The following is an 8,037-nucleotide window of genomic DNA, read 5'->3' as shown; positions in this document are numbered from 1 at the left end:
GGAGTTAGAGGGAGTTAGAGGGGGTTAGAGGGAGTTAGAGGGAGTTAGAGGGGGTTAGAGGGAGTTAGAGGGAGTTAGAGGGAGTTAGAGGGGGTTAGAGGGAGTTAGAGGGAGTTAGAGGGGGTTAGAGGGAGTTAGAGGGGGTTAGAGGGAGTTAGAGGGAGTTAGAGGGGGTTTGAGGGAGTTAGAGGGAGTTAGAGGGGGTTAGAGGGAGTTAGAGGGAGTTAGAGGGGGTTAGAGGGAGTTAGAGGGAGTTAGAGGGGGTTAGAGGGAGTTAGAGGGAGTTAGAGGGGGTTAGAGGGAGTTAGAGGGAGTTAGAGGGGGTTAGAGGGAGTTAGAGGGAGTTAGAGGGGGTTAGAGGGAGTTAGAGGGGGTTAGAGGGAGTTAGAGGGAGTTAGAGGGAGTTAGAGGGGGTTTGAGGGAGTTAGAGGGGGTTAGAGGGAGTTAGAGGGGGTTAGAGGGAGTTAGAGGGAGTTAGAGGGAGTTAGAGGGGGTTTGAGGGAGTTAGAGGGAGTTAGAGGGAGTTAGAGGGGGTTAGAGGGGGTTAGAGGGAGTTAGAGGGAGTTAGAGGGGGTTAGAGGGAGTTAGAGGGAGTTAGAGGGAGTTAGAGGGGGTTTGAGGGAGTTAGAGGGGGTTAGAGGGAGTTAGAGGGAGTTAGAGGGGGTTAGAGGGAGTTAGAGGGAGTTAGAGGGGGTTTGAGGGAGTTAGAGGGGGTTAGAGGGAGTTAGAGGGGGTTTGAGGGGGTTTGAGGGAGTTAGAGGGAGTTAGAGGGAGTTAGAGGGGGTTAGAGGGAGTTAGAGGGGGTTAGAGGGAGTTAGAGGGGGTTAGAGGGAGTTAGAGGGAGTTAGAGGGAGTTAGAGGGGGTTTGAGGGAGTTAGAGGGGGTTAGAGGGAGTTAGAGGGGGTTAGAGGGGGTTAGAGGGAGTTAGAGGGGGTTAGAGGGAGTTAGAGGGAGTTAGAGGGGGTTAGAGGGGGTTTGAGGGAGTTAGAGGGAGTTAGAGGGAGTTAGAGGGGGTTAGAGGGAGTTAGAGGGGGTTAGAGGGAGTTAGAGGGGGTTAGAGGGAGTTAGAGGGAGTTAGAGGGAGTTAGAGGGGGTTAGAGGGAGTTAGAGGGAGTTAGAGGGGGTTAGAGGGAGTTTGAGTGTATGTGGAGGATTTTGTGGTCTGGGGGTCCACTATTCAGGAACACAATGAGCGGCTGGAAAATACTCTGCAAAGGGTTCAGAAGCATGGCTTGAAGCTAAATCGGGCTAAATGTCAGTTATGTGTGAAGGAAATCACATGTCTTGGGGATAAGCAGCCGGATCATGACCAGGTCAACGCGGTGAGGGAGATGGCAAACCCCACTGGTAGGAAAGGCATTCAGCGTGTTTTGGGTATGATCAATTATTTGGGGAAGTTTGTACCAAACCTGTCAGCTAAAACAGTGAACTGAAGGACACTCCTTCAGGACAAGACAGAGTTCTGATGGAACAGAGAACATGAAAGAGAGTTGTTCGATGTAGAGAACATTTTGTCTGAAGAGCTAACTTGTTTCAACCTGACAGGCCTACTAAGGTGTTCACGGACGCCTCCAAAGATGGCGTTGGAGCAGTGCTTCTTCAGGAGCATCAAGGGATGTGGAGCACGTGGCTTATGCGGACCGTTCTTTGACTGATGCTGAGAAGCTCAAATAATGCTCCAATAGAAAAGGAGTGCCTAGGGTTGGTCGTTGGTTGTGAGAAGTTTCACTGTTACATTTATGGCTTACCGAAGGTGATTCTAGAAACAGACCATAAACCCCTTATTTCAATCTCTCTAAAAAATCTGAATGACATGCCTCCTCGTCTTCAAAGGATGATAATGTGGTTGCAACGCTATGATTTTGTTCTAACCTATGTGCCCGGGTCAACATTAGTGGTTGCAGACGCCCTCTCAGCGGCTCCACCAGTGGTGGCCCAAATCAGCCTCAGTCAGGAGTCTATGGAGGAGGAGGTTGCCTTGCATGTGGGTATGGTCATGGAGTCACTTCCTGTTTCTGAGCAGCAACTAAGGCGAATAGCTGAAGAGACCATAACAGATCCCATTCTTTGCAAGGTGATCCAGAATCTGGAAAATGGCTGGCTGGTGTGCTGTTGGTCAATGGTGTGCTGTTGAAGAATAACAGAATAGTGATACCTACTTCAATGTGTCAGGAGATGCTACAGAGAGTGCATGAAGGACATCTGGGAGCTGAGAAATGTAAGAGAAGGGCCAGAGAGTCCCTTTATTGGCCAAATATCAATTCTGACATTGAGCAAATGGTGGGGAATTGTGACACGTCTCAAATTTCATTATAGACAGCCCATGACTATTTTGAAACAAAAAAAAAAGAGGAAAAAAAGGAAGATGTATTGATTTGGTTGTGAGTGATTGTTTACGACACTCTTTTATGACACCTGTGGTATATATGGTGGCAATGGCAGAATAACATTAAAACTTGTTAACTATGATTGATGGTGTTGGTCGTCTTTGCTCGCTGTAACCTACAAAGTAATACAGTTACCTTTGCTTTCTTGGGTACAGGAACAACGGTGGCCATCTTGAAGCATGTGGGGACAACAGACTGGGATAGGGAGAGATTGAATATGTCCGTAAACACTCCAGCCAGCTGGTCTGCACCTGATCTGAGGACGCGGCTAGGGATGCCGTCTGGGCCAGCAGCCTTGCGAGGGTTAACACGCTTAAATGTCTTACTCACTTCGACCACGGAGAAGGAGAGCCCACAGTCCTTGGTGGTGGGCCGCATCGGTGGCACCGTGTTATCCTCAACGCGGGCGAAGAAGGTGTTTAGCTTGTCCGGAAGCAAGACATCGGTGTTTGGCGACGTGGCTGGTTTTCCTTTTGTAGTCTGTGATTGTCTGTAGACCCTGCTACAAACGTCTCGTGTCTGAGCCGTTGAATTGCGACTCCACTTTGTCTCTATACTGACGCTTTGCCTGTTTGATTCCCTTGCGGAGTGAATAGCTACACTGTTTTGTATTCAACCATATTCCCAGTCACCTTGCCATGGTTAAATGCGGTGGTTCGCACTTTCAGTTTTGCGCAAATGCTGCCATCTATCCACGGTTTCTGGTTAGGGTAGGTTTTATAATCACAGTGGGAACAACATCTCCTATCTCCTATATATTTCCTGATAAACTCAGTCACCGTTTCAGTGTATTCGTCAAAATTATTTTCGCAAGCTACCTGGAACATATCCTAGTCCACGTGATCAAAACAATCTTGACGCGTGGATTCCGATTGGTCAAACCTGTGTTGAATAGTCCTTAGCACGGGTACTTCCTGTTTGAGTTTCTGCCTATAGGAAGGGAGGAGCAAAATGGAGTCGTGGTCAGATTTGCCGAAAGGAGGGCAGGGGAGGGCCATCGGTTAGCAATGGTCGAGGTTTTAGCCGCGCGAGTACAACAGTCGATATGTTGATAGAACTTCGGAGCCTAGTCATCAAATTTGCTTTGTTAAAATCCCCAGCTACAATAAATGCAGCCTCAGGATATGTGGTTTCCAGTTTGCATAAGGTCCAGTGAAGTTCTTTGAGGGCCGTCGTGGTATCGGCTTGAGGGGGGATATACACGGCCGTGACTATAACCAAAGAAATTTCTCTTGGGAGATAATACGGTCGGCATTTGATTGTGAGGTATTCTAGGTCGGGTGAACAGAAGGACTCGAGTTCCTGTATGTTACTACAATTACACCCTGAGTCGTTAATCATGAAACACACACCTCCGCCCTTCGGCTTCCCAGAGAGATATTTATTTCTGTCTGCGCAATGAACTGAGAACCCATCTGGCTGGACCAATTTCGACAGAGCCATGTTTCCGTGAAACAGAGGATGTTACAATCCCTGATGTCTCTCTGGAAAGCAACCCTCGCCCTGAGCTCGTCAACTTTGTTATCCAAAGACCGAACAAGTAATATACTCGGAAGCGGTGGGTGGTGTGCGTGCCTCCTAAGTCAAACCAGCAGGCCGCTCAGAGTGCCTCTCCTCCGCCGGTGATGTTTTGGGTCGGCCTCTGGAATCAGTTCAATTGCCCTGGGGAGAGCGAACAAAGGATCTGCTTCAGGAAAGTCGTATTCCTGGTCGTAATGCTGGTAGTTCTGGTGAGTTACTGCCGCTCTGATATCCAATAGTTTTTCCCGGCTGTATGTAATGATACAAAACATTTTCTGAGTTAATAATGTTAAAAAAAATACATTAAAAAATAAAATACAGCAAAGTTTCCTCTTCGTCAGCGTCATGGTAACCAGTCACCACCATTACTACTGTAGACACTACAACTACTATAATTATAACCAGTCACTACCATTAATACTGAAGACACTACCACTACTATAACTATAACCAGTCACTACCATTACTATAACTATAACCAGTCACTACCACTACTATAACTATAACCAGTCACTACCATTACTACTGAAGACACTACCACTACTATAACTATAACCAGTCACTACCACTACTATAACTATAACCAGTCACTACCATTACTATAACTATAACCAGTCACTACCATTACTACTGAAGACAATACCACTACTATAACTATAACCAGTCACTACCACTACTATAACTATAACCAGTCACTACCACTACTATAACTATAACCAGTCACTACCACTACTATAACTATAACCAGTCACTACCACTACTATAACTATAACCAGTCACTACCACTACTATAAATATAACCAGTCACTACCATTACTACTGAAGACACTACCACTACTATAACTATAACCAGTCACTACCATTACTATAACTATAACCAGTCACTACCACTACTATAACTATAACCAGTCACTACCATTACTATAACTATAACCAGTCACTACCACTACTATAACTATAACCAGTCACTACCACTACTATAACTATAACCCGTCACTACCACTACTATTACTATAACCAGTCACTACCACTACTATAACTATAACCAGTCAACACCATTACTACTGTAGACACTACCACTACTAACTATAACCAGTCACTACCACTACTATAACTATAACCAGTCACTACCATTACTATAACTATAACCAGTCACTACCATTACTACTGAAGACACTACCACTACTATAACTATAACCAGTCACTACCACTACTATAACTATAACCAGTCACTACCACTACTATAACTATAACCAGTCACTACCACTACTATAACTATAACCAGTCACTACCATTACTATAACTATAACCAGTCACTACCACTACTATAACTATAACCAGTCACTACCATTACTATAACTATAACCAGTCACTACCACTACTATAACTATAACCAGTCACTACCATTACTACTGAAGACACTACCACTACTAACTATAACCAGTCACTACCACTACTATAACTATAACCAGTCACTACCATTACTATAACTATAACCAGTCACTACCATTACTACTGAAGACACTACCACTACTATAACTATAACCAGTCACTACCACTACTATAACTATAACCAGTCACTACCACTACTATAACTATAACTAGTCACTACCACTACTATAACTATAACCAGTCACTACCATTACTATAACTATAACCAGTCACTACCACTACTATAACTATAACCAGTCACTACCATTACTACTGAAGACACTACCACTACTATAACTATAACCAGTCACTACCACTACTATAACTATAACCAGTCACTACCATTACTACTGAAGACACTACCACTACTATAACTATAACCAGTCACTACCACTACTACTGTAGACACTACCACTACTATAACTATAACCAGTCACTACCACTACTATAACTTTAACCAGTCACTACCACTACTATAACTATAACCAGTCACTACCATTACTATAACCAGTCACTACCACTACTATAACTATAACCAGTCACTACCATTACTACTGAAGACACTACCACTACTATAACTATAACCAGTCACTACCACTACTATAACTATAACCAGTCACTACCACTACTATAACTATAACCAGTCACTACCATTACTATAACTATAACCAGTCACTACCACTACTATAACTATAACCAGTCACTACCACTACTATAACTATAACCAGTCACTACCATTACTACTGAAGACACTACCACTACTATAACTATAACCAGTCACTACCACTACTATAACTATAACCAGTCACTACCATTACTATAACTATAACCAGTCACTACCACTACTATAACTATAACCAGTCACTACCACTACTATAACTATAACCAGTCACTACCACTACTATAACTATAACCAGTCACTACCACTACTACTATAGACACTACCACTACTATAACTATAACCAGTCACTACCACTACTATAACTATAACCAGTCACTACCATTACTATAACTATAACCAGTCACTACCACTACTATAACTATAACCAGTCACTACCATTACTATAACTATAACCAGTCACTACCACTACTATAACTATAACCAGTCACTACCACTACTATAACTATAACCAGTCACTACCATTACTATAACTATAACCAGTCACTACCACTACTATAACTATAACCAGTCACTACCATTACTACTGAAGACACTACCACTACTATAACTATAACCAGTCACTACCACTACTATAACTATAACCAGTCACTACCACTACTATAACTATAACTAGTCACTACCACTACTATAACTATAACCAGTCACTACCATTACTATAACTATAACCAGTCACTACCACTACTATAACTATAACCAGTCACTACCATTACTACTGAAGACACTACCACTACTATAACTATAACCAGTCACTACCACTACTATAACTATAACCAGTCACTACCATTACTACTGAAGACACTACCACTACTATAACTATAACCAGTCACTACCACTACTACTGTAGACACTACCACTACTATAACTATAACCAGTCACTACCACTACTATAACTTTAACCAGTCACTACCACTACTATAACTATAACCAGTCACTACCATTACTATAACCAGTCACTACCACTACTATAACTATAACCAGTCACTACCATTACTACTGAAGACACTACCACTACTATAACTATAACCAGTCACTACCACTACTATAACTATAACCAGTCACTACCACTACTATAACTATAACCAGTCACTACCATTACTATAACTATAACCAGTCACTACCACTACTATAACTATAACCAGTCACTACCACTACTATAACTATAACCAGTCACTACCATTACTACTGAAGACACTACCACTACTATAACTATAACCAGTCACTACCACTACTATAACTATAACCAGTCACTACCATTACTATAACTATAACCAGTCACTACCACTACTATAACTATAACCAGTCACTACCACTACTATAACTATAACCAGTCACTACCACTACTATAACTATAACCAGTCACTACCACTACTACTATAGACACTACCACTACTATAACTATAACCAGTCACTACCACTACTATAACTATAACCAGTCACTACCATTACTATAACTATAACCAGTCACTACCACTACTATAACTATAACCAGTCACTACCATTACTATAACTATAACCAGTCACTACCACTACTATAACTATAACCAGTCACTACCACTACTATAACTATAACCAGTCACTACCATTACTATAACTATAACCAGTCACTACCACTACTATAACTATAACCAGTCACTACCATTACTACTGAAGACACTACCACTACTATAACTATAACCAGTCACTACCACTACTATAACTATAACCAGTCACTACCATTACTACTGAAGACACTACCACTACTATAACTATAACCAGTCACTACCACTACTATAACTATAACCAGTCACTACCACTACTATAACTATAACCAGTCACTACCACTACTATAACTATAACCAGTCACTACCACTACTACTGTAGACACTACCACTACTATAACTATAACCAGTCACTACCACTACTATAACTTTAACCAGTCACTACCACTACTATAACTATAACCAGTCACTACCATTACTATAACCAGTCACTACCACTACTATAACTATAACCAGTCACTACCACTACTATAACTAT

Source organism: Coregonus lavaretus (assembly GCF_964263955.1).
Source record: "Coregonus lavaretus genome assembly, chromosome: 2".
In the NCBI taxonomy this organism is placed as follows: domain Eukaryota; kingdom Metazoa; phylum Chordata; class Actinopteri; order Salmoniformes; family Salmonidae; genus Coregonus; species Coregonus lavaretus.
This window is presented reverse-complemented; position numbering follows the sequence as displayed.